We start from the raw sequence: 11,870 nt of genomic DNA, 5'->3' as shown, positions 1-11,870 counted from the left end.
ATTGTCTGATCACTGATTTATCAAACCAGGATTTTTTTTTTTTTCCCACAAAAGTTAAATTGTTGTCCTGCAACTTGGAGAGTCAATTTTTTTTCTTTAGGATAAATTCAGCATTTGATAACAAGTGTCTGCTAAATTGACACTATTGTAACACTGATGAAAGATAACAAGCTAATTTTCATTACATGTGTTTGTGTTATTAGGCAGGTCTAATGCATGTCTGTGGAGCTGCATCTCCAGCAGAGCATGTTCTTAAAGCTGCCTTTCCTACACATTTCTCTGCTATTATTTAATCATTTCTTAACTAATGTGCTATGAGTCTTCATGAGTCATTTTGTGTTTGGAATTGTTAGTAGGGTTAATGCATGTTCTGCTTGTGTGTGTGTGATTTTGTATATGTTTCTATTTTCGCAATGTTTCAGACTCCGTCTCAATTTTCCAACTTAAGCAGTCAGTTTTCTTTTCCCCAGGTTTGCTAACCCAAATTTTGATTTCCCACATTAAATAATTCCTATGTGTTCTCACCTAGTCTTCTCACTCTGTTGTCCTCTCCCACTTCAACAGTCCAATAGCCGGCAGTTCTCCTTCAGCTTTGTCCTGTGTCCCACTGTCTCTTCTTGCCATTTTACTCCACAGGTGGCAAATGTCAAACTCCAACTGTTCAGTTCTCCTCAAACGTTTTCTTCACATGCACAGTGAAGTCACAGCCACTCTCACTATTGTCCTGTCCCTCCTCTGATGCGGTTGACCTTGTGCTAGTGTCTGAAGTGCTGCCGCTGCCTTCTTGGGCGACTTCTTAGCAGCTGCTGCCGGTTTCTTGGCTTTGGCCGCGGCAGGCTTCTTGGCTTTGGTCTCAGTAACCCTGTTCATCTTGAAGGATCCGGAGGCCCCGGTGCCCTTGGTCTGCACCAGAGTGCCCTTCGCCACCAGACTCTTGATGGCGGTCTTGACACGGGCCTTGTTCTTGTCCACATCGTAGCCTCCGGCAGCCAGAGCCTTCTTGAGAGCGGCCACAGACAGGCCGTTGCGCTCCTTGGAAGCGGCCACGGCTTTCACAATCAGCTCGCCCACGCTGAGGCCGACCTTCTTGGGCTTGGAAGTCATCGTCTTCTTCTTCTTGGCCTGAACCTCGGCGCAGGGCGCAGGGCGTGTTTATGATGGAGCCTTTCCCACCACAGCGCTGGCACGTTGAACGCATCATGAAGGGTCCATTTCTTTCATGTGGCTTGCCCGAGTCACTCAGTCCTTTTTGAGCATTTCGACATGCTGCCGCCGCAGAACCTGGCCTCAGATCCAGCAAGCTTAGCGCGCTGATCTCCAAAAAAGTCCCGAAAGCCAGAAAGACGTCAAATAAGTGTCTCGTGCTGAGAACTCAAACAAAAACTCTTCTTCACGCCGCCATCTTGCTCGCCCTTCCGTGGAATTCATCCAATCAGACAGGAAGATGGGTTTGCTTTCTTCTTCTGCTGCTGTTTATCCACATTGCTGCTGCTTGTTGGGACTTTTTTGCTCAGGACTTGATGCTGTCTCTTTATCATGTTATTGCTTTGGAGCTGCATTCCTTGTCTTCAGGGAGGGGTGAGAGCTTGCTTGCTTGTGAGGTTGAGAGACACATACACATTGCGCTTTAAATAAGTCAGCCAGAAACTTGGCCTGCATGTTTCCAATGATGTTAAACTATAACTTTCTTCCGACTGCTGCATGTGGAAAATTGATTCAGGTCTGCTTTTCACCTAAAAGTGACAAACTAAAACATGTTCATTATTATCATCACTGTTTAATCAACACACATCTCTCTCTCTCTCTCTGTCTGTGTTTGTGTGAACAATCCTTTCTTAAAAGCAGAAAATGACATTGTAGTTGTTTTTCGGCTGATCAACACAAAACCTTTTTCCTATGATTATTTCTCTTTCACTCTTTTTTTTTTTTCTTCACAATAGCTGGTGGTCTGCAAAATCACCGCTCTCACTCACAATCAGAGGCAATCACTTTTGCACAGTGCACAAAAACACTGTGACGTCAGACACATTCACACTCACTTTGTCATCTGCAAAAATAAATCACATGGCTGATGATATGTGCCATGGTGATCCGTAAATATGATCACCAGTTTATTTAACTATTTTTCAACCCAACAAACAAATAAACAAAAACATGATGCTGATGTTATGAACACTCTACACACAAGTCAAGATGCAGGAAAACTGCTCATGGAAACGCTGCACACTCCAGTTATCACAGTTAACATAGTGCTGTTTCCCTCTCTTAGAGTAGTTCTCAGACAGCTCTCGATCTGATAATGTGTAGCCTGCACATCAGCTCAGAAGAGAAAAAAAAAACTGCAACGCAACATCACACAGTAGTTGCTCTGCCCACAGCGGCAAAGTCTTACACTTTCATATTCAATTCAGCTTCTCCATCACGTACTTTTAGATGTTTCATATAGGGTTCAGCATATTAGTTGTTTTCACAGATGTGCTCTATATCTCAACAATGGCTCATAATAAGAAGACAGTCTTCCACACAGGTCAAGTGCCTCTATGCACTTCATTAGTTTAAATATTTATCTATATCACTTCACCTCACATGTCATCGTACTGAATTTAAGCAACCACAAGTTTAATGTAGGTTACTTTTAACAACTATCCACCTCAATGGTTTGGCACACAGGCTGTTAACATTTTGTGTCAGGAAGGGGTGGGGGGAAAGCCACCCACCAGAGCACAGCTGCTGATGTGGGCTGGCCTTTTCCACACACTCTTCAAGGCTGGTGTGTTTTCTGAAAACTTCTAACATTTTAATCTCTTCCATTTTTAAGCCTGCGATTAACCGCACGGCTCAGGTCCGCGTGAAACCCGCGTGACCGCGCTCGCGTGAACCCGCGCAGCTGTGGAGCCGTCGCTCTCTCTCTTTTTTACATAAATACTTTGTGCTGCCAGGAGCAAAGTCCAGCACAAACGTCTGTCTCCCTCCGACTCACTCTTGGTTGCTTAGAAACCCATGATAACAACAACAGTCGGTGTCACAGACCACATGTTCTGCTCCGCACACACTCACACAACAACAACAACAACGACGACGACGACAACAAAAACAACACAAAATAGGCCTATCGTCCAGCACAATCTGGACCCCGCGGAACTTCTCAACGCCCCACAAAGCGGCGGAGAACTCACCTCTAGCCACACAAAGTAGCGAGGAACCTCTTGCTCCACAAAGTAGCAAGGAACCCGGGTATCGCTACACAAAGTAGCGAACTTCTCAACGCCTCACACAGTGGCGGAGACTGCACAACGACACGGTTATAGAGTCGGCCTCTTCTCAACGCCTCACACAGTGGCGGAGACTGCACAACGACACGGTTATAGAGTCGGCCTCTTTAAACTTACTTGGCGTTGCTTAGAGTGTAATATCAGCCCGAATCCCGCCGACCGTCATTCATCGAGGAGAAAAGACAGACCGCGAATCCACAGGAACTTCCTGGCTGACGTCAGGCTTTCAGCGTGCCTCTCCTCCCCTCGGTGAATGCGATTCCAGGGCTCCGGCATCGAATGACCAATTAATGTTAGGTTTGTAGCATAAACCTATTCGCTGGAACGTTAAGACAATATAATTACACTGCAAGCAAGACGCAAGTAGGCAAACTTCTTCATGGTACTCGTGCACGGGAGAGAACCAGACAAACGCCGTTCCTTCGCTTGACCCCAGTAGCTCTCGTCCGTCCTCCCATACACTGTCCTTTTATTGAGGTTACATGAATATGCATAGGTTCATTAACATACCGACGTCTACATACAAACAAAGAGTACCTTGCCTGTGTGTGTGTGTGTGTGTGTGTGTGTGTGTGTGTGTGTGTGTGTTGCTGATCAAAGGGTCAAACATCCTTGGTCAGGAAGAGGGTAGACTAGACCCCCCCCGGTGAGGAAGTCCAGCAGTTCATCTAAACAGAAAAGCACTTAGACTAGAACAGACGTAGCTACGTTAATCCTACCATAAAACAATTAAAACAAGATGCGACCTCTTCCCGTGCTCCCAGGATGTAGGTGTGCATTCTAGTGTGGAATGCACACCAAGCCTCTGTAGCCTGTTAAAGATCACACAACTTATCACTACACAATTGATTATACACCTCTAAGCATCTATGGTTAAATATTTCTAAGCATAAATGACAATCAACAATACAAACTCTAACACTGCTCGTTACCAGTAATGGGAGTAACGGCACTACTTTTTCAGTAAAGAGTAATCTAATTACTATTCCTATCGTTACAACGCCGTTACAATTACTAACAAGAAAATGTGGGGCGGTCCGTTACTATTTTTCAACAAACAGACGGTTGAAGCTGTGTTCAGCTTACAGCAGCTTATATCAGCTGCAGGAAGTAGCTGTAAGTAATCTGGGCGCTGCAGCTTTAAGCAGCTGTGCGCTCCCGCAGACAGACCATCACTTTTTGGCACAACAGCTGGAGCTCAGGGGGCAAAACAATCGCATGAGTGCTGCTGTTTGCCTGAGGAAGAATAAAGGAGTCGTGGTAAGACAATCACATGACCACTTACAGACAAAGCAACAAGGTGACATATACCAGTTTATAAACTGTGTTGATAGGCCAGTAAAACCAGAGTCATGATAAACAATATATACGTGTGTTTGTTCCTCAATAGTTTCATGTTTAGTGTCTAAGGACAGCAGCGAGCACTCTCTGCTTATGAGCTGCTGTCAGACCTGCAGGTATCAGGCTGTGATCTTCTCCTTTATACTGGACACTAATTATTATTTTGGAGTCGCACAAATAATTCGTGTGGCGTCTTATTGAATGCAGAACAGCTGATTGTTCTGGAAATAGTTTAATGGTTATTAAAAAAAGGGTAAAAGGTAAATGGCTGCAAATAACTTTGTTGTTTGCAAAACTTGTGTGTATAATTTTCAAATTTATATTTACATTTAAAGTTATAAAAATGATTCGTTAAACATGTTCGTGGTTGTTACAGTAAAAAATATAACTTTTTTGTTTTCTGTCTGATTTTAGATCAATTGTGTTAATACAGTTTGTCAAAATGAAAACATAACTGCAGATTCAGACACGTGAGGTTGTGCTGAAAAGAATGATACCAAACACGGCAAAGTAAATAATTTTTAAAGGTAAATGTAGAGGAAACATAAAAAGCTGTCACGGCTGGGGCAGCAGTCGTGTGGTGGAGTGAATGAGGACCAAGATGCAGACGGCGGTGGAGATTTATTTACAGTGAAAATAACAAAGGTGAGGGAAGAAGCGAACATCAACCTAAACTGGGACAAACTAACAGACAAAGCAGAAAACATGAGGGCAGCAGGGAAACACAGAGATGACACGAAGAAGGCAGAGAGACGTGGAGACACACCGATGGACACGGAGACACACAGAGTAATGCAGACGACGCCACAAGCAACACAGGCAGACACACTCTATAAATACACACGAGGTAATGAGGGGATGACACACAGGAGGGGAGCACAGCTGAACCACAAGACGAGACACAAACCTTCAAAGTAAAACAGGAAACACACAGACTGTTTTACAACACAAGGACACGAACAGAGCACAGAGGACAGACACAGGCAGGGCTGATAAAACACGGAAGCACTAAACATAAGAACCAAACCCTAAGAACTAAAACAAAATCAGAACAAACACCAAACACAAGATGAAACCAAAAGGAAACACAAAACGCTGCGACCCAGGACCCTGACAAAAGGAGTCACAATGGCCGATTATACCCTGGAGCCCAGAGGGTATTTTTAAAGTTACACAATAGTTACTTTTCCTAGTAATTAATTACATCTAGAACCTTGTCACTCAGTTACTAACTAAGTTACTTTTTGAAGAAGTAATTAGTAACTATAATTAATGACTTAATTAATTTTGAATGACTATTTGAAAGTAACTTGCCCAACACTGGATATGAGCGAGTTTCCCAGCTGATGCAAACTGGAAAGCTTCTCCTGTTTGAAGTGGATCTATTCAGCTTTTATTTCCTGATCATTTTAAGCATCAACAAAGTTTCTAAAAACAAGCAACAGTTTGTCATCATTCATAAACTCTGACGTCACAGGAGTGTTTTTATTCCTGTCCCATGTTTGAACGTTTCTGCATATCAGAGCTTCCAACACGGCACCGACTCAGGCTGGAACTGACTTTAAATACTTCATCATTCATGATCCTGTTAAAACCACATCCAGGGGAAATGTTATTAGCATGTAGCCTTTAGCTCATGTTCTGATTGCTGCTCCTCCATGTTTGTAGTCCTTTTTTCTGTGAATAAGTGTTTGTGGAGCTTTGAGCTCCTCAGACTTTGGCCTCTCGACCTCCTGATGTTCAGCCTGCAGCTGTCAGTCATCCAGTGTTTGGTCAAAGACTTTAATCACCTCGTTAACCAAACAAAGCAGCACAGTTTGATCCATGGAAACACAAACACGCTCAGGCTCATCATCTCTGAGCAGGACGATGATGAATCGTAGGCTCGGTATTGTTTGGAGCTTAAAGAGAAACCAGATACATCAGAACACAAAAACCCCGAGAGGTGGATCAATGTGACGTCACACACCTGAGCTCTGAGTCCTCGAGTCTGATCCAGGCTCGTGCTTTAAGACAGTTTCTGTGTAACCCTCAGCTCAGGTGTGTTCAGGACATTTGCTTGGAAGAAGCCGTCTGTGGATAAATCCTGCTCTCCACCTCAGCTGTCAGGTTTATCCAGAGAACGGCCGTCCTGACTTCCAGCAGCCCCACAGTCCTCGTTTCTAATAAACTGGCATCACTGAAATGAACTGTCTGCCTCGCTGTTCAATAATCTGCTCTTTGCCAATTTCCCAGCAGAACCTTCCACTCATATCAGCATTTTTCTGTGATTCTCACATTAACTAAACACAAAAAGCTGAAGTCAACCTCAGAGTTCCCCGTAGTGAGGAAGAGTTTCCTCTGAGCCACAGCTGAGTTTGATGCGTCCACAAAGGAAGACTGACGGGAGGACAGACTCTGGGAGAAAGGCAGATATTAAAAGATATGAATACAAAGTACGGTGCAACAAACAGGACAGCAGATTATGAAGAGCGGTTAGACCTTCATGTGTCAGTCATTGAAATGTGATCAAACTGGGACAGTGGCGCGGCGGCCCCTCTGTGGGTCTTCCTTGGTCTCTTGTGTTCTGGGGGCCTCTGGATGTCTGGAGTTTTGATCTCCTCCATACCTGCTTCATGCCCTGGAGGACGGGACTGTGGCTCCCCACACTCCCTAGCAGATCGTTACATGGAGAAACCTTTGGAATGCAAGCATGCTGATCCACACAGGTATGCACACAGGTGTACACACGGGTGTTCACAGACGCAGACTACAGCTTTCTTGGCTGCTGCCTCAAAGCACATTGTGCGCTGTCTATCTTGCGTGCTGCACAATATCGTTTATTATTTAGTATCTACTGATATCTACTACTAGCTAGTTTATTGTGATGGTGCTGTTTTTTTTATTATGTTGTTCTTTGTTGTTTGCTTTCTCTTCTGTTTTTTTTCTCCATACAGGTGACCCAGGAGTTTTTGTTTTTTTTTTGTTGGTGTTTTTTTTTTTTTTTGTTTTTTCTTTCTTCCCCCCCTTCTCACCGTCTCTTCTCCCCTTTGGTTTTCTTTTTTTCTCTCCCTCTCTTTCTTTCATTCTTTCCCCCTGTCCTAACCCCCAGTCATGTCTGTCCCGTTTGTAGCAACTGAAAATAAAATAAATTCATAATTATAATAAAGGTCAATCAAATGGACCAATATGGCAAGGCCATGATGATCCACTTGGTAAAATAAATCCGCTTGGCATCTTTCTTGGCCTTAAGACAACAATTCTGATGGCTAAAGATCCAAACGGGACACAAAAAAAAAAAAAAAAGTGAAATGTTACAATTAACCCCATAGTCTGGGTTAGTTGTAACACATCCTGGGGTAAAATGTAACACAATGAAATAAGGGTACTAACAAAATATTAACATGTAATCTTTGTTTATTCAACACATGAATGCACTTAGAGCCATTTATGTAGCTGTGTGTGTGTGTGACAGAATGCAGAAATCTAGCTTTTGAACATATTCCAACCCCCCAAAAAAGACAAATTATGGAATTTTCTGCAACTGAATATTTCATTAATTTTGGTTGGTCTTCCTTGAGTTTGGCCTCATTGGCTCAGTGGGCATTATAACCTACAACTCTTGCACCAATTTTGAACATAACAATGAAGCTGAAAAAATGTAGTTGTTCACCAGCATCGCAGTTCCATTACTTTTTATCATGGCTTACCTTGGTGTGGTTTGCAAAGTGCTTCAGAAAGATGAGGAAATCTGTTTCTTGCACCCATCCTGATTTATTTCCACTACCAGTATTTCCTACTGGTCCATCTCTGATGCAGAGGTCTGCATAATGTATGTGTGGGAACACAAACAGTGAAGTAATTGTGTTGCCAATGGCATTAACCACATATAGAAATGTGACCAGTGAACCTCTCTCTGCTGATGTCGTTGCCCCAACTTGTTTAATATAAGTTAAAGTAATAGTGTGGTAAGTTGTAACATCTGCATTATTGTTACAACTAACCCAGACTGTTGCTGTTACAACTGACCCAGACTCCTATAGCCATGAACTAGCTAACATTACAGCCAACGGCTAAAACATTAGCACTAAAGACCTACACAGAATATATCCCCATAGACATACAAATAACATAATTTAAGTTTGATGAGTTTAACTGCAAAGCAGATAATGCTATTAGAAATTGAAATAAAGTAGAAAAACTTACTTTTTGGCATACAAATTACTTTTTTTCGTGTTAAATTGTCTGTGACAAAATGTGCTGATTTTTCACATGTGATAGCAGAACTGAGTTGGGCATGCACAGGATGAGTCACATCATTTGAAACTTAGCCCTGATTGGAGAAATTGGAAGTGTTACAACTGACCCACGTTACAACTATCCCCGGTCTCCCCTACAATATCCTTCTCTTAACTTTTACTCAACTTTTAGCATTTTTGTGCATATGGTACGGTGTTTGTTTGAAATGCTTTGTAACCATATGGTACGGTGTTTGTTTGAAATGCTTTGTAAAGCCTCTGGCGCAAATTTATTCAAATAGCACTGGGTGAACCTTGGAGTGGTTATATGTTAATTGCTGACTGGCAAGCTATTCTATACTTTTCTCTTGGCAAAACCGAGTAACCCACATTCCTGCAGGACTCTGTCTCTCTTTGTTGGCCCTGTGGCAGACTGGCAACCTGTTCAGGGTGTGTCCCCTGCATCTCGTCCTGTGAAACTGGGACAGGCTCCAGCTCCACCACAACCCTGAATTGAATAAAGCAGTAGAAAGTGACTGAACAGATGGATCTGAGTCTGATCTGAACTGTAGTTTCATTTTGAAAGAAACCTGCCTGCTGATGAAAACCATCCCACGTTTGCTTCCAAGAACTGCATCAAAGAGTTTTTCTGTTTTATTGAGTTCTTTGAACTGAACGTCAGATATGTCTGAGCTTGTTTTTATCCTCCTGCCTCCTGAATTTCCCAACCTCCCCACCACTTCTGATGTTATGTCTCTGATCTGATTCCAGTAAGATCCAAATTTTTCTTCAGCTTGCTGACTCCGGCAAACATGCAATAATTATGTCAGTTTAAGCAAGTTACTTGTCTTCCTTGGAACCCTTAAAATCCCCCGAGAGGTCACTTACGTTAAAAATAAATCTGACAAAATTTAAGCCGAGCTTTAAATCTTAACTGGAAATGTAGAAGATAATATAATAAAGGTATTACAAATTGTTACTTACAGATTTACATTTCAACATTTCAACTTCTAAACGTGTATTTTACTATGATCCTTCCTTCTTAGTTTAAATAATTTCAAAGCGCTATGACAGTAATCCCTGCCTTGACTCTTACACTGTCAGTTTTTTTAAATTTTAAAATACACAAGATAGTAAAATAATCAAGGACAGTCATATAAAAAAATTAAATAACTGCAAAAAACAAAACAAAACATATAAGTAGGTTAGGATCTCAAAAACCCATGTATCAAATATGACACCCTTGTCAATAGGGAAACCTGGTCATTTCTATTATGAAATATTCACTAATAACTTGGGGGGAATTATCTCTGACACAACATTAAATGACATCCTCCGGATTTCCAAATGTTGTGGTTTTAAACCTTTGAACTTTTCCATTCAGCTGTCTGCTGTTGCTGGTGAATGAAATCATCTCCAGCTTCACATTTTACAGTGAATCCAAAGCTGAATGTGTGACCCTTCAGTCACTGAGTTTATGGTGCTCTACATGTCTGATCGTCTCTCTGAGTCACTGCCAACATTCCTCTGAGTGATGCTTTTTCAGAGGAGCAAAGTTCTTGAAACTTCACAAATAGTTTACCAGGAAGGATAGAAATCTTCATTGTGTTTACAGAAAGTCGTTTGAGCACATGACAGTTACAGCATGTCTAAAAATAGTTCATTGACGAGAGCCATGATGGTGGCAAAACATACACATAGGACTCTCAGTTGTAAAATTAATAATTTATTTGGCTTAATTTATAAATCAAATCAATACAATGGCAAATTTATAATGACAGGTAAAGAATACATTTGTAATAGAGGTTTATACTGCTACTACTACTAATAATAAGAATTTGTTCTGAAATTGCAATGAACCCAAATGATGTCTGATACAAATACACATTTACTGGTTTTATTGGATAGTCATATTTTGGATTCAAATCCAAATTCTACTATCATCAGAAGTTTGGAGAAAATATTATGATAGTTCAAAACATAAATAAACAGAAACAAATAAATGAAATAATACAGTGATTCCCAAATAGACACTTGTTCAAAAGATTTTATTTTATTCCTGTTTTCATTTGTGCTTTTCTTTGTTCGCTAAAGGTGCGCTGGAGGTCCAGAAAAAGAGAAGGAAAAGTTGCAGCCGTCTTTATTTCAAAATGTCCTTCCATTACAGAGGGAAGCTCCTCTCTTTCCTTGCAAGATTAGAGACTGCAGTGTGGAACCACCCATTGCAATGAATACCTTAAATAGTATAAACATATTTTACATAACAATGAACTGAATAATGTTATCATAGCCATAGCAAGATCAGCGAGTCACATTTCAGCATTTTTCTCCTTACAATAGGTGCTGCCATACGACAGAAACACTGTAGTGCTCCCCACTGCTCTGAGAAAATGTTGACGTCATTGTTGGCATTTTCACCACTGCTTTTTTGGAGTTGCCAATGACCATATTTAGATAAAAAGCTTGACGGCTAAGCTAGCTGCTAATACTAGCAAACTTGATTGGCAAGACACATATCTGCTAATTAGTGCTAAGAAACAAACTAAGTGCGCACAGTTTGTTCCTCCTGTGCAGAGAGGGTTAGTCTCCGAGCACTAAAAAGAAGAGAAAAGAGGAAGAGAGTAAAAAAAAGAAAAGAAAAGAAAAAAAAGAAAAGAAAAAAAAAAAGAAATGTGATCAAAGTTACCTGTTTGACATCCTGATAGAAGAAAATCAGCTTCTTGGATCCGTTTGCAGCAAAGAATTCATGGATCAGACTGAACTGGAAGAATCAGACATTAATGACTCAAAGGTTCAACTCTGAGGAAGGATCACGTCTCTGAACTTACTCTGTCATCAGAGACGATGGCGTCTTCCACCGCCGCCTCCTCCAGGCGGCCGGCGTCTGCCAGCCTGCTCATCAGGTATTTATGTCGGGCATCCAGAGCTGCCCGCCGTTCCTCCTTCACGGCTCTCGCCTGTTTGGCTACTTCTCTCCTCGCCTCATTGGACAGCAGCATCGTCCTTTTACCAGACACCTGGAGAAACATCAGCTCAGTCT

The 11,870-nt window shown here is 41.8% G+C and overlaps 1 pseudogene; it reads right to left on the bottom strand.

The window, feature by feature from the left end:
• Nucleotides 1-578: 578 nt before the first annotated feature.
• On the bottom strand, nucleotides 579-1,209 carry LOC146548195 (histone H1-like; annotated as a pseudogene).
• Nucleotides 1,210-11,870: the final 10,661 nt, after the last annotated feature.

Source organism: Mchenga conophoros, linkage group LG23 (genome assembly GCF_057382185.1).
Source record: "Mchenga conophoros isolate Kocher_MC1m ecotype Shallow Benthic linkage group LG23, M_conophoros_male_GT1.1, whole genome shotgun sequence".
NCBI classification, from domain to species: Eukaryota; Metazoa; Chordata; class Actinopteri; order Cichliformes; family Cichlidae; genus Mchenga; species Mchenga conophoros.
This window is presented reverse-complemented; position numbering and strand designations above follow the sequence as displayed.